Source organism: Hemicordylus capensis, chromosome 1, assembly GCF_027244095.1.
Source record: "Hemicordylus capensis ecotype Gifberg chromosome 1, rHemCap1.1.pri, whole genome shotgun sequence".
Taxonomy (NCBI): domain Eukaryota; kingdom Metazoa; phylum Chordata; class Lepidosauria; order Squamata; family Cordylidae; genus Hemicordylus; species Hemicordylus capensis.
Genome location: NC_069657.1, coordinates 284,335,087 through 284,359,356, shown reverse-complemented (window position 1 = coordinate 284,359,356; position 24,270 = coordinate 284,335,087). Strand labels below are relative to the sequence as shown.

Sequence of the window (24,270 nt, the reverse complement as noted above, 5' to 3'; positions counted from 1 at the left end):
CCTCAAAACAAAACACTAAAAGGTTGTGGTGTTTTTTTTACCCCAGATATAAATTGGGCTAATCTCCCTAATTCAACATGAAAAACCCAAATTGTGTGTGAAGTTCTCCCTGATAACTTGCAGGGACTTGGGGTAAATTTGCCAATCTGTGGACGCACACGCTCCATTCCAGAGGAGTTGCAAACTAAAAGTCAGGTGTGAAAAACTTCCTGCTTTTTTCCAGCCTATACTAGTATTCTAAATCAAAAGGAGTCATTTGGGAGTTATATTTTATGTTCTTATCTCAAGGCACCAGTTTTGTAGGGCCAGTTTTGTAGGGTCAATTGTAGAATGTTGAAAATGCACTCAGCACTCCTCCTTAGCATGCGCTTTGATTAGATATCTTCACCAATCTTATCTGGTGTCTTCACCTTCACCAATAAAAATCATATTTATTCACCAATAAATAGCATATTTGGGTATTGGAAAATGGAGTGGGATGGTAGTCTCAAGTTTCATTCATTCATTCATTATGTTTGTAAACTTCCATCTCTGAGCAGTTTACAACATAAATAAATTGAAACAGAAATTAAACAATTTAAAACCACAAGTCTAGTTAAAAAGCTTGGGTGAATAAATGTGTCTTTAAAGACTTCTTAAAGGTCATCAGAGATGGAGAGGCTCTTATTTCAGCAGGGAGCGCATTCCAGAGTCTTGGGACGGCAACAGAGAAGGCCTGTCCCTGTGTAGCCACCAGACAAACTGGTGGCAACTGCAGACAAACCTCTCCGGATGAACACAATGGGTGATGGGGCTCATAGTGAAGAAGACATTCTCTTGAATACCCTAGGCCTAAGCTGTTTAGGCCTTTATAGGTTAAAACCGGCACCTTGTGTTTTGTCTGGAAATGTATCGGTAGCCAGTGTAGTTCTTTTAATATAGGAGTACTATAGTCTCTCCAAGATGACCCAGAGACCAACCTGGCTGTCTCATTCTGTACCAACTGCAGTTTCCAGACTACATACAAAGGCAGTATTGTGGAGTACATTGTAGTAGTCAAGTCTTCAGGTTACCAGCAGATGTACCACTGTACTGGGGTTGCTTATTTCAAGAAAGACACAGCTGGCCTATCAGCCGAAACTGATAGAAAGCAACTCTGGCCAGTGGCCACTACCTCAGCCTGAAACACCAGGGAGAGGTTTGGATCCAGAAGCATTCCCATACTGCATTCCTGTTCCTTCTGGGGAAGTGTGGCCCCATCCAGAACCGGCAGATCAAAATTGTCTCCCGAGTTCCGACCTCATGCAACAAGTAAAGTAAAGTAAAGTAAAGTAAAGTAAAGTGTGCCATTGAATCGGTGTCAGCTCCTGGTGACCACAGAGCTCTGTGGTTGCCTTTGGTAGAATACAGAAGGGATTTACCATTGCCACCTCCAGCGCAGTAGATTATGCCTTTCAGCATCTTTCCTATAATCTTATTTGGATTCAGTCTCAGTTTGTTATTCGTCATCCAGCCCATCACTGCCTCCAGACAGGCATTTAGGGAGGTTATGCCTTCTCCTGATGATGTTGACATGGAGAAATAGATTTGGGTGTCATTGGCATACTGAGAACACCCTGCACCAAATGATCTCTCCCAGCGGTTTCATGTTAAAAAGCATTGGAGACAGTATGAAGCCCTGAGAGATGCCTTATAAGCGTTCACATTTTGAAGAACAGTCTCCAAGCGACAACATCTGGAATCTGCCAAAAAGTAGGAGCAGAACCACTGCAAACCAGTGCCTCCCGCTCCCAACCTCCTCAGATGCTCCAAAAGGCTACTATATTATCACAAGCCCCTGAGAAATCCAAAAGGACCAACAGAGTCAATTCTCTGTCAATTTCCCATTGGATATCATCCATCAGGCTGACCAGAACAGTCTCTACCCCATAGCCCACCCGAATACCAGTTTGAAATGGGTCTAGATAATTAGTTTCCTCCAAGACTGCCTGGAGCTGGGAGGCCACCACTTTCTTAATTACCTTGCTCAACCATGGAACTTTGGAGACAGGCCTATAGTTGCTTAACTCTGAGGGATCAAATGCAGGCTTCTTCAGAAGAGATCTAATGATTGCCTCCTTAAGACAGGAAGGCATCCTGCCCTCCCTCAGAGAAGCATTTATAATTTCTACCAGGTCTTCTACAGCAACCCCCCTGCCAAATAGTATAAGCCATGGTGGATAAGGGTCAAGTTAACAGGTGGTAAGCCACACCATTCCAAGCAGCTTATCCACATAATCAGGAGTCACAAATTGAAATTGATCCAGCCTAACCACCCAAGGGGAGTTGCTGGAGCTCCGCATTAGACCCTGCAAAAAATGTGGGGTCTAAATCTACGGCGGATCAAATATGAGATATTTTATCCCAAAAGATTTCATTTAAAAAAATTACAATGGGTTCCAAATTCTGATTCAGGTGGGAGGGTCATGTACAACCCTCTGACAGCCCTAAACAACTCCACTGGATGTAAGCTTGCAGATGCAATACAAGATTCCTCAGTTCTTGAGGCATCCATGACAGCACTACACACAGCTTATTAGACAAGGTTACAAACTGAACTTCTGTATTAGAAAGTGTTGGGATATAATTTCTGGGTGTTTAATGCTCAGGTAAATGGTCAGGTAAAGAGATCCTCCCCAACTATTGTTAGTAGATATACAGAGCAAATATAGTCATCCCTTGCCAAACATGGTTCTCCCAGTCACAATTTTTAGCATCCGCAAATGGGAAATTGTGACCTAAGTATCCGTGGTTGGCAAGATGTTTTAGTGATGTGGGAAGGGGGGGGGTTCGGGATTTTGTGGGGTTCAGAAGTTCAATCCAATCATTCCTCTTGCTGACCCTGCCAACTGCTCATGATTTAAAGTGCTTTTAGTAATGGTGGGGGGGGGGTGTCAAAAGTGCCTTTTAGTGATTTGAGGGGGTTCAAAAAATTTCCAGAGGTTCAATCTGCTCTTGCTGACTCTTGGAGATTTTAAAGGATTTTTGCCGATTACGCCCCCCCCCCTTTATTTTTTAGATATTTTCACGATTGCTTTCCCCCTAACCACTTGTTTCCTATTGGGTTTTATTTATTTATTTCTTCTATTTATATATCACCCTTCCAAAAATGGCTCAGGGCAATTTACATCAAAATAAAAACAATTAAAATCAATTAGCAGTTAAAAACAACAAAAACCCTATAAAACAACATAAGACCAATCAACAATTTAAAACATTTAAAACAGTTAAAAACCCTGGAGGACCAGGCCACACATTTACAACAAGTAAAAAACCTTGGAAGGCCAGGCCAAACAGATAGGTTTTAAGGGCTCTCCTGAAAGCCAATAATTAATTTAAATTACAGATTTCTGCTGGGAGTGCATTCCACAGCCCAGGAGCAGCTACAGAGAAGGCCTGCCTTTGAGTCGTCACCAGACGTGCTGGTGATAACTGAAGATGGACAACATGTGGTGGGGATCATGTAGAAGAAGGCACTCTCTAAGATAACTCAGACCCAAGCCATTCAGGGCTTTAAAGGTAACAACTAGCACTTTGTATTTTGCCTGGAAACATATCGGCAGCCAGTGCAACTGTTTCAAAACAGGCATAATATGGTCTCTCTGGGTTGCCCCAGAGACCAATTTGACTGCCGCATTTTGAACTAACTGAAGTTTCCGAACTATGTACAAAGGCATCCCTACATAGAGGGCAATACAATAGTCAAGACTGGAAGTTACCAGCTGATGCACCACTGTACTGAGGCCATCCTCTTCAAGGAATGGACACAGCTGTCAGATCAGCTGAAGCTGATAGAAAGCACTCCTGGCCATGGCCTCCACCTGAGATACAAGGTGAGGCCTGGGTCTAGGAGTACTCCCAAGCTGCACCATGCTCCTTCTGGGGGATTGTAACCCCCTGCTCCTGCTCCTTCTGGGGGAGTTTAACCCCATCTAGCACAGGAAGCTCTAACTCATCCCTCAGATTCTGAGCCCCTACAATGATCACCTCCGTCTTGCTTTTATCAGTTTCAATTTGTTATCCCTCATCCAGCCCATTACTGCCTGTAGTCAGGCATTTAGAGAATGCGTGCCAGTTCCTGATAATGGTGAAAAGGAGAAGTAGATTTGGGTGTCATCAGCACGCTGATAACACCCAGCACCAAATCTCCTGATGACCTCACTCAGCGGTTTCATGTAGATATTTAAAAGCATTGGTGTCCTGAAAGGAGCCCTGGGGGACTCCATATAACAACTCCTGTTTTGAGGAGCAAATGTCACCAAGCTCCACCATCTGGAATCTACTCAAGAAATAGGAGTGGAATCACTGCAAAGCAGTGCCCCCTATCCGCAACTCTCCCAGGCGATCCAGAAGGATACCATGGTCGATCGTATTGAATGCCGCTGAGAGATCCAAAAGAACCAACAGAGTCACACTCCCTCTGTCGATTCCCCAGTAAAGGTCATCCATCAGGCTGACCAAGGCTGTCTTAACCCCATAGCCAGCTCTAAAGTCAGTTTGAAATGGGTCTAGATAATCAGTTTCCTCCAAAACTTCCTGGAGCTGGTCGGCCACTACCCTCTCAATCACCTTGCCCAATCAAAGGGGATAGGAGATTGTCCTATAATTATACATTGCTAAAGGGTCCAGGGAAGGCTTCTTAAGAAGCTGTCTAACCATTGCCTCCTTCAAACATGGAGACACCCTACCCTCCCTCAGTGATGAATTTATTTCATTAACTAGGCCACCTCCAACAACCCACCTCCAACAATCTCCCTGCTAGATAGAAATAGCCAAGTCGGGCAAGGGTCCAGAGAAGAAGAGGTAGACAAGTGGTAGACCGCACCACACCAAGCAGCTTGTCCACATCCTCAGGTGTCACAGATAGAAATTGATCCAACCTAATACTGCAAGAGGATTGCTGGACATCTCCTCCATAGACCTTGCAGAAATAGTGAAGTCCAAGTCAGCCTGAATACAGGAGATTTTGTCCACAAAAGACCCATTAAAAGTATCACAGCAGAATTTCTCTGGAGACTGATTTAAGGCAGAAGGAGCAGAAATTAAACTCCTCACAACTAGGAGTGTGCACGGTTTTGGTCTGGCACAATAGAAAAGACCGCTGGACCGGTCCGGCGGTCCGGCACGGGGGGGGACTGTTTCTTTAAGCGGGGGGGTGGTAGTACTTACCCCCCCTGCTGCTCTTCCCCCTTCGGCGCTTGTCCTTTGTAAAATCCTATTGGGCCGTGACGTATGCGGGGCGCGCGGCAGCGTCAGAGACGAGCGCGCGTGCCGAGGAAGACGCATGTGCGCCGCTAGCGCCGTCTTGTTAAAGCCTTAACTAAAAACAACGGGGGCAGGGGTGGCAGGGAAGAACTCTCCCACTCCAAGAAGATTTTACAAAGGACGAGCGCCGGAGGGGGAAGAGCGGCGAGGGGGGAAGTACTACCACCCCCCCACTTAAAGAAACAGTCCCCCCCGTGCTGGACCGGGGGCCCACCAGACCATGCACACCCCTACTCACAACCTGGGATATCTCTGCCAAACACGAACCTGCAGACACAGTGCACGCAGACCAAAATCTTTTTTGCACGGCCACCTCATAAGCCTTCAAATGGGCCCTATGTTGCATCCTATCAGATTCTCCTCCATTTGTGTTCCAGTTGCCTAACCAACCGCTTCAGCCCCCACAATTCCTCAGTATACAAAGGGGCCATTTTTTAAGCAGGTCAGAAGAGACGCTTAGGAGCAATCACGTCTACTGCTCTGGTGAGTTCCCTATTCCAGGTTCCCACTAGGGCATCGACAGAATCACTGGCAGCACCAACATTAAAACCCTCCAAGGCTTTTTGGAATCCTACTGGATCCAGCAGCCTTTTTGGACAGACCATCCTAATAGGTCCACCACCTCTGCAGGGGTGGATTGTGGCTGTGAAACCAACCTTAACCAGGTAGTGGTCCATCCATGACAAAGGGGAAACCACCAGATCTCCGACCCATGGAACACCCCCCCCCCCCGGATTGGAACAAAAGGCCAAATTGAGTGTGTGGCTGGCAACATGAGTTGGTTTAGAAACTAACTGGGATAGGCCCATAGTCGTCATGGCTGCTATGAACTCCTGAGCCACACCAGACAAGCCAGCCCCAAAGTGGATATTGAAGTCTCCCAGCACCAAAGGCCTGGAAGATTCCAACACCAGCTCCGTGATCAGCTCCGCCATTTCAGTTAGGGAGTCAGTTGGGCAGCAGAGTGGATGGCAAACCAACAGAATCCCTAATCTAGCCCTGGTTCCCAGCCTCAGAAATACATGCTCAATATATGTCAATGGTCTCACAGGGCCCCCGGTAAGGGAGATGGTAGTCTTATCGACCACAGCCACTCCACCCCGCCCTGCTGCCCACTTCCCCTAGCCTGCTCCACCACAGAGTAACCTGGTGGGAGAAGCTGAGCCCACACTGGACCACTTGCCTCCGCCAACTAGGCCTCAGTTATACATGCCAGGTCAGCTCCCTCATACACGATCAAATCATGGACAATTTCGGTCTTATTCTGAACTGACCAGGCATTGCAGAGGAGCAAGGCCAGACTCTGTGGTTAGCTGGAGCTGCTCCGCAAGGCCTGAGAGTTGACAAGGCAGTTAGATGGAAACAGTTTTAATGCCTCACCAACTGTGGATTTGCCAATTGCGGGGTTTTCCAGGAATGGAACCCTCGTGGTTGGTGAGGGATGGCTGTACAACATGTCTGCACAGTGTGTCAATTAATTTGCATTCTTTGCATAATATTTGCACAGTGGTGGGATGCATATGCGCAGGCTTCTGGGTGAAGCCCCGTGGTCATGCACAGAGTTCTGAGTGGTGCATCACTGCACCCAGAAAAGTGGTGGCACAGCAGAAGAACAGGTAAGGACTGCTTTACTCATGCTTAAAGGTACCACTCCCGGCCCTGCCAAAATATTCGTGCACATCCCTATCCTGTTTATGCAGCAGTGCCTTGTGTCATTAAATGAATTGGTACATTGTGCATTCTTCATGAAATGCATTGGTGGGGGAAATAGTTTGAAGTGGCTATTGGAGTACTTATGCAAATAGCATGCCCTAATTATGGAAGCTAACACAATCACTTTTCAAGCATTGCTTTTCGAAGTACAGAGCCCTACCAATCAGAAAACATTATCATGCTGATACAAGTTCCTTTGCTTCTAATTAGCCAGATGTTTTCTTCCATATATATATCACACTCACAATTTTCACTAACCTAAATACAGCATGTTTCATTTTCTGATTATCTCTATAAAGCAAAAACAACTCTAGGAGATTGACATATTTTCTGATCCTTGCCCCCAAGTGCTTTTCCTTCACAGCCTCCTTCTGAAACACAGCCAAGGATAATTTGTTGCTGTGAATGGGTTATTATGATGAGGGGTGGGTGTTATTTACAAATGTGTAAGTGCTGCCACCTTCCCTTGAATCTATGAATTGGGATACGCCCAATGCAGGATTGACTGGACAAAGGCCAAAAGGGAAGGTTTACCACACCAGGCAACCCAGCCTGATGTCTGGCAAATACCAGAAACCTATTTTATTTCTCTCAAGCCTGACTGAAAATCTTCTGACTTGGAAGGCCTGCATCTTATCCAGATCTGCTAAGGTTGGCAGTAGCTACTTGTGGTAAAGAAAACACACTCCATACATGCTCAGAAGCTCTCGTTTCTTCATTTATAGTCATTTATTTACTTTGGTTTTGTTCCGCTGGTAGAAAACAGAAGTTATACCAGGTCCGAATTACTTACCTATATTGGGCAGCAGCAATAGAAGAAGATGCTGAAAGGCATCATCTAATACTGGACAGAAGGAGGTAATGGTAAATCCCTCCTGTATTCTACCAAAGAAAACCACAGGGCTCTGTGGGCGCCAGGAGATGAAATTGACTTGATGGCACACTTTACCTCTAAAGCAACTTAAAGGTCCAAATGATCTTATGGACTCACTCCTTTTGGCTTTTCTTTCAGCAAAACTTAAAGAGATGACTGGGAGAGAGACTTTGATGGAGCAGGAACCTATATCTACCCTTGAATTTTGACATATTGTCTAGGTTTTCCTTAAAGATTCAGTACTTTATGAGACAGAATAAATTTCAGTGATTTGTTTTGGAAAGATACATTATGGCCCCTCCAGATGATAGATTTATCGCACAACAAATGCACACATGTGACTAATTTGTGCAAGATTCAGAAAACTTCCCTCTAGGGATTATTTTCTTGTTTTGAGAATATTACATTTCCCAGATATTCCAATCACAATGTTTTTTGTTTCCAGGAAAATGCAATTATTTCCTAGCTAGTGCAGCTATTGTGATTGGGAATGCTGCCTAGAATGTGCTTGCATAATAGGGGTATGCTTTCATTTTCAGAATGTATAGAACCTGATATTCCAAAACCAATGGACTGAGGAACAAATGGTATGAATAGAGGCCCATTTTTGGGACCCACATTTGTGCCCTAAGCATTTTTGTTTCTACTTTAAAAAAAACAAAACCCCTCTTAAGATCCTCTTACTTTAAAGTTGTAGTTTTGTTGCTTCACAGTTGCCTTCTGATAGCAGCTACATTTTTTAAAACCCATATTTGGTACAGGACAAAGCATCACCCCAGGGCAATATGGGTAAAAAATGGCTACCACCAGCATGTGGCGATGCCTTGGAGCTCTTGTCACCACTGTCACAGGTGGCACCTCTTAAGTACAGCCTGGACCAACAAAATGAGGTTCTGCAGTCCTCTGAATTGACTATACCCATTGAGACTGCTTGGGGTGCCGTTTTTGAAACACCATGTGATCATTCTTTGAAGGAACGTGAATGCTCCTTCACACTCACTGCAACAAGAAAACTACATATTAAGAAGAGTATATAGCAATAGCACTTACATTTATATACCGCTCTATAGCCGGAGCTCTCTAAGCAGTTTACAATGATTTTAGCATATTGCCCCCAACATTCTGGGTACTCATTTTACTGACCTCGGAAGGATGGAAGGCTGAGTCAACCTTGAGCCCCTGGTCAGGATCGAACTTGTAACCTTCTGGTTACAGGGTGGCAGTTTTACCACTGCGCCACCAGGGACTCTGTAGTTCTGTTCCGTTTACCTGCTGTGCTAGTTTCCTACTTGCCACAAGTTTTGGTACAAAGGAGAGCAATCAAAAATGGTTTGACGTGCATGCTATAACCTCAGTACTCCGATACCTCATTTCCACCTCATTGTGCTGTAAGTGTAGATCCAGCCACAGTTTGTTAATAAATTTATACATCTCATCATGAAAGCCTAGTTGTCATACACAATGAAAACAAACCCTAGAAAGCCTCCCAAAACTTCCCAGTGCTTGGTGGAAGGGGGAAATGTATATTGGCTTAAGCCTTAAGGCAAGCATATACATGCAAAATGCATTCCATTTGTAATCTAAGAAGAGTACACACACACAGAGAGAGAGAGAGAGAGAGACAGCATTGCACTTGCATTCTATAAAAAGAAAGAAGAGGCATTGTGGACAAAAAAAAACCACCCCAACCTCATAATATTTATTGTTCCTTTGTACAGGAATATAATTAATGTTTCCATTTGAGAAGAATTAGAGAAAGAACAACAACAAAAGTAACTCGAAGGAAAGATCACATATCTGCCTGGTTGAAGCAATTAGTTTTGCTTTGCCTGAGATCTAAAACATAAAGGATGTAGGATCATTGTTGACTGGCTGTGTCAATCTATAAAGTTGCTTTGATCCCTTTCAGCACAGAAAATGACTAACAGAAACTGGAAAAGTGACCTCACAGCACTGCAGAGTGGTTCTCCCCACACATCTGAACAGAGTCATAAAGCATTATTGATCTGAGGCAGCCTAATAAAGATCAAGAGATAGCAGGCCTTCACACCAAGGCCTGATTCAGTAGGCCTCATCCGTGCACCAGAGAAAAGTCTGACAGAAGTCAGTGCCTCCCTTGTCGTCTTTGACCTTTTGTACCATCAGGCCCTGAACTGATATCAGAAGCATTATCTCTCACTACCTTCTTGTGAATGTTTCAGTGCAATTATTGCTAGCCAATAATAGACCCAATGACTGGAGTGTAGAGAACTGGATCTAGCATTTAACAACACCAGGGTGGTTGTTTGTACTGATTTTGCTGTTCATTTGAAGGCCGTATGCACTGAGAAAATCTATAGTCTCTGTTTCAAAGAGGTCATCAATTTACGAAACATTCAATCTGGGATTTTTATGAGCAATGTTTTGTAGAGAATTCTTACAGCATCCTATAGTCTGTCTTTGTTTATGTTGTGTTCCTGTCTGATCATCCAAAAGCTTGTCCCCTCATCAGAGAGTCTGGGCTTACACTGAAATCTTACACTGGCTAGCTTCCTGGCTATCAGTACAGTCCCACCTCTGTCAACGTCCAAGATCAGGCCTGCTCAATTTAGGCCCCCCAGCTGTTTTTGGACTACAACTCCCACAATCCCTAGCCACAGTGGCCAACAGCCAGGGATTATGGGAGTTGTAGGCCAACATCTGCAGAGGACCAAAGTTGAGCAGCCCTGTCCAAGATCCTTCCTTCCTTCCAAATGGTGAGTTCTACTAAAGGATAAGGCTGGAGTGTGTGTGAAACTCTGTCTGGAGAAGTCAGTCCTGTAATGTCTGGTTCTCAGTTATGCTTACATCCTTCAACCTGTAAAACGGACCAGTATTATTTTTACTTCTGTGCTGCTGGTTTGGGAGGGCTGAGAGAATGACTTGTTTAAGGCCACCTCCATGGCAGATGTGAGAAGTAAGTTACACACTGCTAGCCACCACACTGTTTCTAACATGTGTGAACCAGACAAGAGGATAGAGATACTCTATCATATCTCCAGTCTTTCTCTATTTTTGTAAAAAGCAGCTGGGGGTCCAATTCAAGCTCCTATTCAGATCAAGACCATGAGGCTGGATGGGGATTAACCCTTTCTGCTGCACCATTTTGATGATGAAAATAATGCCCTCTCTCACAGCTATTTTCCCCATTAGGTAAATGTAAGTTTTGCCTAAAGGACAAATATTAGTTTTGCAGGGGAGGATGATTTGCTGTAAGAAAACAGCATGGGGGGCTGGGTGGAGAGATTAACCCTGCCACTGCTGTGCTTGCAATCTAAATGAGGGATGGGGACACAGCTGCTTTTTACAAACATTGCAAGTGGTGGAAGATGTGCTTTTGAATCTCCATCAACTCATAAGCCCTTTTCAGATATCATACATGTTTCACACAAGAACATGTATGAGTGTGATGTCTGTAATGTATACTTATACATGTTCTTGTGTGAATGACTGTACCTGAATTCATTTTACAAGTGAACCTGAGCACAGGCCTCTTAAGTGCAGGATACAGACAGGAAGGGGGATGCTGTTCAAAATAAATGTTCAAAATAAAATGTACCTGTGTTCGGAACTGTACCTGTGTACACTATCAATAGTGCACACTATTGACAGTGATAGTGTACACTAACCCTGTGTACACTATCGACTCGTACAGGTGTTTAATATAGTGACTGAATAGAGCTGTACAGTTTGGTCCTTTAGTCAAATTACTTTATGTTTCTAGGCTTTTAATGTTGAAACTGGTATAAGAATATTTCCACCCCACATTTTGCATTATGAAAATGATATGCAAAATATTAGTCTTGCATATAAAACTATGCTTTTCAAATAATAATAATAATAATAATAATAATAATAATAATTTGATTTCTAGACCGCCCTTCCAAAAATGGCTCAGGGCGGTTTACAAAGAGAAATAACAAATAAGATGGCTCCCTGTCCCCAAAGGGCTCACATTCTAAAAAGAAACATAAGACACACACCAGCAACAGTCACTGGAAGTACTGTGCTGGGGGTGGATAGGGCCAGTTACTCTCCCCCTGATAAATAAAGAGAATCACCACAGTAAAAGGTGCCTCTTTGCCCAGTTAGCAGGGGTTAGAAATAGAAATATTTTCTCTTGAACTTGCTTGGGATTAGGTACAGAATATCTGCTATTGGTTGCAGTTATTACGATTGCATTCTAGAGTTTCAGCATGAAATAAATGTTGTTTATGTTTGAAAGATGTTGCTTGTAGCAAAGGTTGTTGCTGTATAAGAGCACTTGCATAGTGGTCCAGTCAGGTTTATAACCAGATATAGATTCTTCCCTGTCAGGAGACCCTTTTGCACTTAAGCAACAGCTACATGTGATTAACGCTAGCAACCCAGTGGAACTGATAATTTGTTTCTGTATTATTTTCTAGATTAAACCATGGTATGTACTGTAAGCATTACAGAAAAATGTTAGTAAGTGAAGGCTTTTATAAAATCCAAGCCTCTGAAAGAGATGAAGTAGCAAAATGGTGGCAGGCAGTTGGAAGGATGGGGAAACAGAATGAATTTTAATAAAATAAATAAAAGCTTAATTTGGGGTGTATATGCTTAGACATGCTAAAGTTGTATTTAATTTGCTTTTAATTGGACACATCACCCGAGTAATGAGTTGCTCAAATGAAATGGATCATGCTTTCAATTTAACTGAGTAGCAATCTGAGAGCTTTCCATCTGGCTACAATTTCAAGATCAGGTATGCTGATTTAGCAGTTCCAGCCCCCATGCTCCAGATGTGGCGGAGGAGGTGTCCTCCCTCCCTCCCTAGTTCCTACCATGGCTGTGTCATGGCTGACACTGAGTCTTGCATGCATTGAAGCAAGAAGCTAGGAGAGTACTGCATGCATAGAAGCATGTTTTCATGTGTATACCCCCCACCCAGGTAATATGATAGTTACATTGACTCAAACTGTTGCTCCATCCAGCCTGTCATTGTCTACACTGCCTGGCACCAGTTCTCCATGATTTTGGACATGGACCTTTCTCAGTCTTACCTGATGCCAGTGTCTGCACATGCACAGGGTATGTATGCTCTTCCACTGAGTTACAGTGATCTGAGTACTCATTGTGAGACCCAGACCCATCCTCCTACTGTTGACTTGAGTGAGAAATTGCACAGAGCAATCTGGTCTTCTTAAATTTGTGTGGCATACTTTTTCAAATAGTGTGTCTAAATATTAAGACTGTGGGGAACAGCATGACCACAGAGCCCAGAATTCTGTCACCATCATGCAGGATAAAGGTGAAATAGTTAAAGGCTTTGCATATAATGGATCCCAAAGCAAATGTGTTACACTTGTGTCAGGTCAGCATTTGGAGCTTGAATTTAAGACAGGACCAACCACCCTAGGCAGTGTTTTAATGAAAAATATTTCTGGCTTTATTGAAAAATAATTATATTTTGAGTCCATTAGAACAGCTCCAAAATATGTTTCCTACCAATGGGCAATTTACTATTTACTTTGGCAGCATTCATTGTTATCAAGACCAGTATGGTACGCATCACGTTAACTATAGATTTCATTTAATGTTCAAATCCCTACCCCTAAGCAAAACGTAGCCTGTCAGCCTACTTTGGTGGTCTACCAGAGGATCAACAACCCTGCTAATTTGGCTGCATGATGAGGTTGCAAGAAACCTGGTGGGTCGCATACCTGGGCAGTTTTTGGCTTGCTGGGTCACAAGGCTGAAGTAGAGGGGAAAGATGGAATCATTTCTGTCTCGTGTTTTATATATTTATTGAAAATATTTATACCCCGCCCTTCCAGTACACTACTTCTCAGGGAGGCTCACAACATTAATAAAATAGATACAATATAAAGTAAAAGATTTAAAAAAAATTAACAAGTTAAAAGACCAAGCTAAAGCCACATTTAAAATTACAAGCGTGTTTGAAAAGTTCAAATTAAAAGTTATTAATAAAAGCTAAAAACTAAGAACTAAAAAAAATCTACCAGATACAGCAGCAGATAAAACATTTAAAAGCCTCTTTAAAAAGATGTGTCTTTAATTGTTTTTTTTTTAAAAAACACTGAGGGAGGGAGCATGGCAAAGCTCTTCTGGGAGGGTGTTCCAAAACTGAGGGGCCACAACCCAAAAGGCCCTGCCTCTAGCCCCCACCAACCAGATCTCTGTTAATGGCAGGACCATGAGCAGGTCCTGAGATGCCAAATGGAGGACGCTGGCAGGTTCATATGGGTGAATGCGGTCCGACAGGTACCCCAGCCCCAAGCCATGTTGGGCTTTAATGATCAAGACCAGCATCTTGATTGGAGCCAGTGAAGTTGCCATAGGGTGAGTGTAACATTCATGACATGCTTTGCACTCACGACCATTCTTGCAGCAGCGTTCTGGACCAGCTGAAGCTTCCAAACTGTCTTCAAGGGCAGCCCCATGTAGAGTGTGTTGCAGTAATCCAATCTGGATGTCACTGAAGCATGAGTGAGTGAGGTCAAGTTCATCTTCTTCAAGTAGGATCACAGCTAGTCTACCAGCCATAGCTGGTGAAAAGCACCTCTGCACACCACCACCACCACCACCACCTGTGCCTCCAAGGACAGCATCGGGTCCAGAAACACCCCACAAGCTGTAGACTTGGTCTTTCAGAGGGAGTGAAACCCCATCCAACACCAGATTTACCTTACTGCTTGGATGATCAGTTTTACCAACCCAGAGCACTGGGTTGTACACATGTTTTGGAACATTAAGACATCTTAATAGACTTTTAAGAGAACGTACTTTTCTATCAATGGAAGAAGGTCACATCTTACCTCTCTCCTATATGAGAAAAATAATTATTATTATTTCAGCTCACGCTTCATACTACTAACCTTAGCTGTGCTGCCAGGTCTGCTGCTTTTTCTAACCAACAATCTGATCATGCAGCCTTCAAGCTGTATATGACAATTCAGAATACTTCACAGTTCACATTCATAAGGAGCCTGGGTGAAGAACCTGATAGCCATACTTATACTAGAATATCAATGGAATTAAGAGCAGGTTGGGAGGCAGTGGGGAATGGCTCAGTGGGGCTATCTAGAGACCAGGAGGCTGTTGGTTCGAATCTCCGCTGGTGTGTTTCCCAGAATATGGGAAACTCCTATATTGGGCAGCAGCAATATAGGAAGGTGCTGAAAGGCATCCTCTCATACTGTGAGGGAGAAGGCAATGGTTAAACCCCTCCTGTATTCTACTAAGAAAACCACATGGCTCTGTAGTTGCCAGGAGTCAACACCGACTTGGGCACAATCTTTTCTTTCTTTCCAACTTTGAGAGGGAGGTGCTGAACCTGGTTGCACTAAAAATTATGCTTTGTGGAGAGCTGGTCTTGTGGTAGCAAGCACGACTTGTCCCCTTAGCTATTAAGCAGGGTCTGCCCTGGTTGCATATGAATGGGAGACTAGAAGTGTGAGCACTGTAAGATATTCCCCTTAGGGGAAGAAGCCACTCTGGGAAGAGCATCTGTGTGAGCACTGTAAGATATTCCCCATAGGGGATGGAGCCACTCTGGGAAGAGCATCTAGGTTCCAAGTTCCCTCCCTGGCTTCTCCAGGATAGGGTTGAGAGAGACTCCTGCCTGCAACCTTGGAGAAGTTGCTGCCAGTCTGTGAGGACAATACAGAGCTAGATAGACCAATGGCCTTACTCAGTGTTCTTTGTTCTCTCTACTGCACTTTATCTCTAGTCACAAGTTATGATGGCAGGCATGATTAACACATTTACATTGATGTTCTTTGTGGGGCACACATATAAAGGGTGAAGGGGCATGTAACAAATGTTGCTTACATGTAAACCTGAGGGAAATGCACTAATTCTGCCATGATTCTGACCCTCTGCCTCTTCTTAGGAAGATATATTTTGCTTATATCCACTGGCTGACATGCAGCACAGGCTTACGAGGGCAGAGCAAGAGCTCTATCCTCAGAAGCAGCCAGTAAACAAGCTGTGTGCAAATCTTGATTTGCAAATTGCAGCCCAGCATGGGCAGAAGGGGATGGAGAAGTGATTTTTGCTTCTCTCCCCTCCCTGCAAAGGTCCTGCACAAAAGGTGTTCAGCCTTCAGGACATGTTCCTGCCAGATAAAAGAACTTTTTCCAGAAGGGGAGAGAAGGAAAAATCACTTCCCCGCCCCCCTTCCGCCCATGCTGGGCTGCAAGATAAGCCTCGCACACAGCTTGTTGACTTAATAGCCGGGGCTCCTTGCAAGAACAGAGCTCTTGTTCTGCCCTCATAAGGCTGTGATGCATGTCAGCAGTGGCTTTATTATTATGCCAGCCACCTGGCATGTGAGGAGAATGAGCTTAAAATAGAAAGAAGCAGAAGATTTAAAGGGGTCTAGTCAAGTTCAAGGGGTGAGGATACGGTGGGGTGGTGGTGGTTTCATACACATTAATTCCAAGAGCACAATACATATATATTGTATATATATATTCCACAAGCATGTATGTGTATGTCTCTTTCTTTCTTTCTTTCTTTCTTTCTTTCTTTCTTTCTTTCTTTCTTTCTTTCTTTCTCCAATGTAACTGATTTGCCCCAGTCTGTTGTTAACCAGAATCACATTTCAACTGCTATTGGTGAACTTGCCTTTTAAAAAAGTTTCAAATAGTAGAAGGACAAACCAATTTAAGGTCTACCTAGAATGGAGGCTGGCGCCCTAATATAGCATTCCAAGGAGACTAAGGTTGCTTGTGACAGATGCCGTGCCACTGATGGTTGGTTCCTGATAGACAGTGCCAGCATGAGCCCTGGTGCCTGTCCTGAAGTGATGCCTCGGCAGCCTTGGCCACATCCCCTGATGCTGATGTCAGTGGCAATGGGGAGGATTGGATGTGTGTGTCAGGGGGTGGGGCCGGTGTTGCCTTCCTGGGGGCACTCTCTCCATCCTTCTTGATCACTGCAAGGATTTTAAGCCGCAGGTTGGGCAGTGAGGGAGGAAGGGAACTCCTTTCTCCCTTGTTGCCCAACCTGCAGCATAAAACACATCCCCACACTGATGGAGATGGATGGATGGTTTGCACAGAGCACCGGTCTCGCCCTTTGCCAGGCATACCCAATCTTTCCAATAGCTGCGGGAATAGAATTTAAACTACAGACTGGGCAGGGCAGGGGGAAAGGAGCTCCTTTCTCACAGCCCAGTCTGTAGTTTAAAATCCATCCCTGCAGTGAAGGGGAAGGCTGGTGGAGCAGCCAGCAGTGCCAGGCAGGCGAGACAGAGCCCGGGGGGGGGGGGGGGGTCTGGTGGGAGGGATGGGATGGTATGCCCTGCCCTTGCCGCCCTTTGGTGGACCAGTGCTGAGGCGGCGGTAGCCTCACTTTGCCTCGTGGAGGAACAGCCCATCGTGATAGACCTTCACTGTGTTTGAAGGTTCTCTGGTATAACGCTGGTGTAAATGCAGCAAACACCCTTGCCACTCTCAAGCATGAAAACAAGGTTATTTGGGCACCCGTTTATATGAAAGTATCCAACGATTTATATTATGTTTTGGATGTTTCACCAAAAAAGTGGCCCTGTCTGGTCATTTTGAAGTCCTCCTGCCATGTATGCCATATTACATGCGAGCCAGAAGTTCACACATCTCTGCTAATCTCTTGGTATCAGAGGTGCACCTAGGTAATTTTGGAGCCTGGACCTAAAAGCCTTTGCAGCCACCCCCACCCCCCGGACCCCCAGCTACAAGTTAAGCATCATTTTTTAACACGTAGGTTAAAAAACACACAGACAAGATGATTTGGGGGTCACCAGGGGGTGTGGAGGCCCTGGACTTCGGCCCCAAAGTCCAGGGGCAAGAGAGCCTCTTCTTGGTATTCTTCACTGTTGGTCACAGAAAGCTCTGGTGAGACTAAAGACCTCTTTATTGATCATTATAATGTCCACATGAATAAGGATTCAAGGACAATGTTTGACAGTGCAAAATGTGTCTGTGTCTAATATCTTGACAAGCAGTGGAATGTGGCTTAACCTCAGGGAAAACCTCAGCTTCCCAAACATCCCTGATAGAGTCTTTTATTAAAAAGGAGAAAGGCAGCTCCAACAGTCATGTAGGGCATGAATAATTAAAAGTTCATATAGAGAGTTGATGTTGTCAAAAAAGGTAATGTTGCATGTTCCCAAGATAATGCATGTTAAAATTAACAACAATTACATTTTGCAATGGAAAATTGTGCCATGTAATTCAGTACAGTGGACTGGAAAAATTACCTCATTCCCTACAGGACATTGGGGGGGGGGGAGAGAGAGAGAATATCAAAGGCAATGCTTCATAGCTTACCTTCATCTTCTGAACTCTTTTTGCTTACTTTAACAGAGATCAAGCTTAGCACAGCAGAAGCCTACCTTGGTGATACATATATGTCAACCTAACATCGATTACCTATATCAGCTAATATGCAGTCCTGCACAGGCCATGTAATCTTCAAGGCATAATATTTGAGCAGAGATTCTGCCATTTGGGCCTGTCATGCATCTTCCTTATGCTAAATTAATCTCAAATTGACACTCTTTAATTTGAACTTGCTCCCAGATTTGGGAAAGATTGCATGTCTAGGAACTTGAGACCAAAAAAACATTCATATTGCTCATCTCCAACTTATCAGTGATTACATACCGCAGTGATTACATACCACTGAACTCTTCTTTGTGGATGGATCCCATACTGCTCCAGGAACTCTAGTTATTGATAATTATTTATGTTCTTATTTAAAATATGTCGATACCACAACTCCTAGGCCCAAGGCAGTTTACAAATGCAGTAAACTGGACAGGCCTTTTTGGTGGTTGCACCCCATTTATGGAATAGCCTGCCCCGTGAGGTTCACCTGGCATTGTCATTTTGTTATTTTAGATGCCAAGTAAAGACCTTTTTGTTCATTCAGGCCTTTTAAATTTTGATCTTTAAATTTGATTTTAAATTTGGTTTTTTAAAAAAGTTTTTAAATTCCTTTGTATTGTATTTTGTATCCCCCCTGCCCCTTTTGCTCTGTTGTGATTTCATGTGTTATGTGTTTTTATTTTATTTTTATAACAACAACAACAACTAGCTGGGCTGGGCGCAGAGCATCTGCACCTCTAGTTCTCCCTCACACACACCCCGCCGCTGCTTCTGTTTCCCTCCCCCTGCCACCACCACCCCCCCCACACACACACGGTCCTACTTCTTGAGCTTCTGCTGCCGGGCCATCCTTTCTTTTGGCTAGGAGGTGAGCCAGAGAGAGAGGCTGCACCACCCTCTCCGATGCCCACTGCTGTCGCCATTCTCCCCCGCCACTGCCCACCCCCCCATGCTCCTGACCCTGGCGTTCCTGCCTTTTGGCCAGCAGGCAGGCCGTAGAGGGAGTGTGCCACCCTCTCTGCTGCCCACCCACCACCAGTTCCGCCTGCTTGCTGGTTGGCCAGCTGCTGCTGCCTCCTTCTGCCCAGCAGCTGGTCCATCTTTCCTTTGGGCTGGCAGGCGGGCCAGAGAGGGAGTGCTCCGCCCACTGCCTTCTTCCGCCCCCCGGCTGGGACATCCTTCCTTTGGGCTAGCAGGCAGGCTGGAGAGGGAGAGTGCTGTCCTCTCCACTGCCTGCCCACCCGCCACCACACTTTCCTCCCCCGCCGTCCCCGTCGCTACGTGGCAACTCGCTTGCAAACTCTCGCGAGAGCAGCCAAGCATGGGATTAGCAACGGTATGCCTAAGATATATATATATAGAGAGAGAGAGAGAGAGAGAGAGAGAATAATAATAATACCAGCAGCTCCACCCAATCCCAACTGGGTTGTGAGTATACCAGCAACTCTGTGTATTCCCATATGCAATCACATAGGGGCCAAAAAAGTATCAGAACAAAGATGGTGCAATCTGGCTGATTTGGGCATAGGAAGGGTACCTATCACCCGACCCATAGGGTTCCTCATAAAAGATGTTGCCAGAGTGACCTGGAATCCTGTCTGCTCTGGTTATTAGTATTATTATTGTTGTTGTTATTATTATTACATTTATATCCCACTCTTCCTCCAAGGAGCCCAGAGCGGTGTACTACATACTTGAGTTTCTCTTTCACAACAACCCTGTGAAGTAGGTTAGGCTGAGAGAGAAGTGACTGGCCTAGAGTCACCCAGCAAGTATCATGGCTGAATGGGGATTTGAACTCGGGTCTCCCCAGTCCTAGTCCAGCACTCTAACCACTACACCATGCTGGCTCTTGAATGGATTCAGCAGCATTCTGACAGCTTGACACTTTTAGAACTGGGTGAGTAGGTTATGTTCCTGGGGCTCCAGTGGGAGTGGGACTCCCCATCACATTGTTGCCGTCATCAGTGCTTTGCTTTGTGGTAGCTGTAAAACTGGCAAGAGCAATGTACTCACGTATCAATGAGAGCATCACATTCAACTGGATTGAGCATGCCACTAATTATTCCACTGGTAGAACATGCCAGGAAACACACTGGGATATGCAGCACAGGAGTGTCACAAATTAAGCGAGTTGAGATATGCTGCCCTCCATTTGTAGGGAAATGTTCAAAAAACAAACATTTTACAGATAGTGGCTGACATGGTGCACAGTGGTACAGAGCCGCTGTGAACTGGGCTCATAGTGCTGCTGACTCATTGACAGTGTGGCAGACCCTTTGGGGGGATGCATGCACGGGGTAGCAAGTCTTTATACTGAGCAGTAATTGCTGGAACTGATTCTTGCTTGAAGAAGAATTTGTGTTCCAGAAAAGGTTGCTACTCTGCCAGTGTAGAGAATTTGTGTACACTGATGCCAGGAAGTTGATTCACACCTGGCTTTTAGTTTGTATCTTCTCTGGAATGCAGTTGTGCGTTCCCATATTTACCCCGAAGTTCCTGCAAGCTATCACATACAATTTGGGTTTTTCATTGTGCGTTAGAGTGTAGCCTGATTTATATCCAGGATTTAAAAATCCACTTTTTGCGTCAGTGTTTTTCAGCAACTTCGAACTTATAGTAAAGCCTCGCAGAAACCCCACGGTAAAGCCTGGAGAAGCTTTATTATTATTATTATTATTATTATTACATTTATATCCTGCTTTTCCTCCAAGGATCCCAGAGTGGTGTACTACATACTTGAGTTTCTCTTTCACAACAACCCTGTGAAGTAGGTCAGGCTGAGAGAGAAGTGACTGGCCCAGAGTCACCCAGCAAGTATTATGGCTGAATGGGGATTTGAACTCGGGTCTCCCCGTTCCTAGTCCAGCACTCTAACCACTACACCACGCTGGCTCCTTTAGGGGTTTGTCATGGCAACTGGAGAGTTAGGAAGAGTGAGTTCAAACCCTGCATCTCTAGGTTGCCTTCTTATGGGCACAAAGAGCCCAGGATGATTGGGCATGGACGCTAGAGCAATAGCTGTCCAGCTTATTGCTTGTGTATTTAGCACTTAAAAATACTTCTAGGCACGGTACAAAGAGCAGAGTAGACAGGTCCTTGCCATAACAACTTACAACCCAATAGACGCAGCACAAAGGAAGGAGGGGTATGGAGGAAGCAATTTCAGCTACCAACTGATGAAGTTACATTAGTGACCAGGTGCAATCATAGCCACGGCAGGAGCCAATTCTGGGATGAGAGGAGCCAAATGGCAGTTAGTCCCAGCCAGATGGCTTTGATGCAGCCAGGTGGAATGGCCACCAATGAAATGGCATGCCTGACCTGATCGCTGTGACCCCCTAGAGATGGTCTCACAAGGCAGCATGTGTTTGACCCAAGGCAGGGCGATGAGCTCGAACGAGAGGACTTATTCCCAACATTGCAAAATCTGGCATCACCAGGTTATGCCCCCCTTAATCAGAGGGCATTTTTAAAAGTGCACTGTTCCTATTTCAATTCAAGTCCTTTATTTTGAACAGGTTGCTTTTCTTTGCCCTAAATGCAGTGCTCAACCAATCGTATACTCAGGCTGTTGTATCCTTTCCAATATCTCCCACAAGCCTTTGCTTTGCCTCAGCAGCTGGAGTCCACGTCGAGTGGTGAGGTCGACTTGAGCTTTTGTCCCTCTCCCGTTTGGAATTGAATGTTGAACATACGCGGGGAGGAACATGCAGAGAATGCATGGGCTTCTGCTATTCTGTCAGAGGCAGAAAATCCCGGCTGCAGCTGCAGTAGGAAAACAATTTGTCCAATCATCAGCTCAAGCAGGAGGTCACCACTGATTGGAGACGCACCTATTATTATGTATTTAAGAGGCTTCTGCTGTAACAAAGAGCAGTTCATGAGAACACAGGGAAGCAAGAGACGGCAAAGGCAGCTGCTGTCCTCATCTTCACCCACTGGCTCCTCTCTGGTTATATTTCATTTATTTATTTATTTACTTACTTACTTACTTACTTATTCATTCATTCAATTTCTATGCAGCCCCTCCAAAAATGGCTTAGGGTGGTTTACACAGAGAAATAACAAATAAATAAGATAGATTGATCCCTGTCCCCAAAGGGCTCACAATCTAAAAAGAAACGCAAGATAGACACCAGCAACAGTCACTGGTGGTCCTGTGCTGGAGGTGGATAGGGCCAGTTACTTTCCCCCTGCTAAATAAAGAGAATCACCAAGTTAAAAGGTGCCTCTTTGCCAAGTTAGCAGGGGTATATGCTGTTCACTACTACCCTTCTAAAATTGTTAGAGGGACAGTAGTCAACCAGAGCCACCACTTGGCAGGTATTGTGACCTGTATTATGCGCTTTATCATACGGAAAGCCAAATGATCCAAATAAATATCAGATCAGGGCAGTCATCCAAATGTGTGAACTCTTGACAAGAAAAGAAAAGTTAGAAAAGCAGGAGACGGCTTAGGACGACTATAATATCACACAGCAACATGGGAAAAGGGACCTCATCTCTATAGTGGGTTATATGCTCTCATGTTTTTATGAAATGAAGTCCAGGATAAAAGATCAATAACCAATTCTTCCTTCCCTTGCTGCCAGGCTCTTCCAATCATTAGATAGATAGATAGATAGATAATCTATCAATCAAATATCTCAGAGACTCGAATCTATAGACTATTATTATTGTTGTTGTTTACATAGTCAGACAGGTGTTATTGACTGGTTTGTTTTATCCAGACATCGAGTCCTTCCCAAGGACCTGGGATGGCTGAATTTTATTATCAATGTTGTTGCTGTTATTATAGCTATCATCCCAGTAAAGTTGTTTTTTGTAATTGGCTGATGGTGATTTCTGTGGCCCCTATGGTGTTGAGGTGCTCTTCAAGTTGTTTTGGAATTGCTCCTAGGGTGCCAGTTACCACTGGGATTATTTTGGTCTTTTTCTGCCACAGCCTTTCAATTTCAATTTGTAGATCATTGTATTTGGTGATTTTTTCTATTTCTTCTTCTTCTATTCTGCTATCCCCTGGTATTGCTATGTCGATTATTTTAACTTGTTTTTCTTTCTTCTCGACTACAGTGTATTGTGTGGCAGACGTTTGTCTGTTTGTAGTTAGAAGTCCCATAATATTTTTGCATCTTTGTTTTCTACAACTTTTTCAATTTTATGGTCCCACCAATTTTTGGCTACAGGTAGCTTGTATTTTTTTGCAGATATTCCAGTGTTTCATCCCTGCTACCTTGTCATGCCTTTGTTTGTAGTCAGTCTGTGCGATCTTTCTACAACAGCTGATTAGGTGCTCCACTGTTTCATCTGCTTCTTTACAAAAGCGGCACTTGCTGTTTGTTGTTGATTTTTTGACTTTTGCACTTATTGCATTTGTTCTTAGTGCCTATTCTTGTGCAGCCAGTGCTGCGAGGGAGGTATAGAGGTATAGAGGGAGGTATGGTGATTTGAACTCGAGTCTCCCCAGTCCTAGTCCAGCACTCTAACCACTACACCACGCTGGCTCTAGTCCACGAAAGCCTGTGCTACAACAAGTGAGTTAATCTTGAAAGTGCCACAAGACTTCTTGTGTTCTTACTGCATCAGACAGCATGGCCTCTCTGGAAATTGTTACTACAGAAGAGCAGCAGCCCAACTTTTTAAAGTGTGATCATCTTGATTGCAAACACAAAATCCATCAATTTGTTAAGTCAAGATAAGAGACTTCTGAATCTTGACTGCAGTCAAGATGATCACACTTTAAAAAGTTGGGCTGCTGCTCTTCTGTAGTAACAATTTCCAGAGAGGCCATGCTGTCTGATGCAGTAAGAACACAAGAAGTCTTGTGGCACTTTCAAGATTAACTCACTTGTTGTAGCACAGGCTTTCGTGGACTAGATGAAGTGAGCTCAAGTCCACAAAAAGAATAGATGGAACTCTTTGGGGACAGAGGAAGCCAAGTAGATGTCATCTTTGCTTTTCTGTAGCACTGAACTAAAAAAAGCTAATCAAATCATTCACACACACAAAAAGAAAAAA

General features: G+C 44.3%; 1 long non-coding RNA gene across 1 annotated transcript in view; it reads left to right on the top strand.

Annotated features, from left to right (window-relative positions):
* The first annotated feature begins 10,543 nt into the window (after positions 1 to 10,543).
* The window catches only part of LOC128345659 (uncharacterized), a 31,247-nt gene continuing 17,520 nt past the window's right edge, over positions 10,544 to 24,270 (top strand). The window contains exons 1-2 of the long non-coding RNA XR_008316569.1: positions 10,544 to 10,605; positions 12,847 to 12,943. This is a non-coding gene — a long non-coding RNA (uncharacterized LOC128345659). The remainder of the gene's footprint in view (positions 10,606 to 12,846; positions 12,944 to 24,270) is intronic.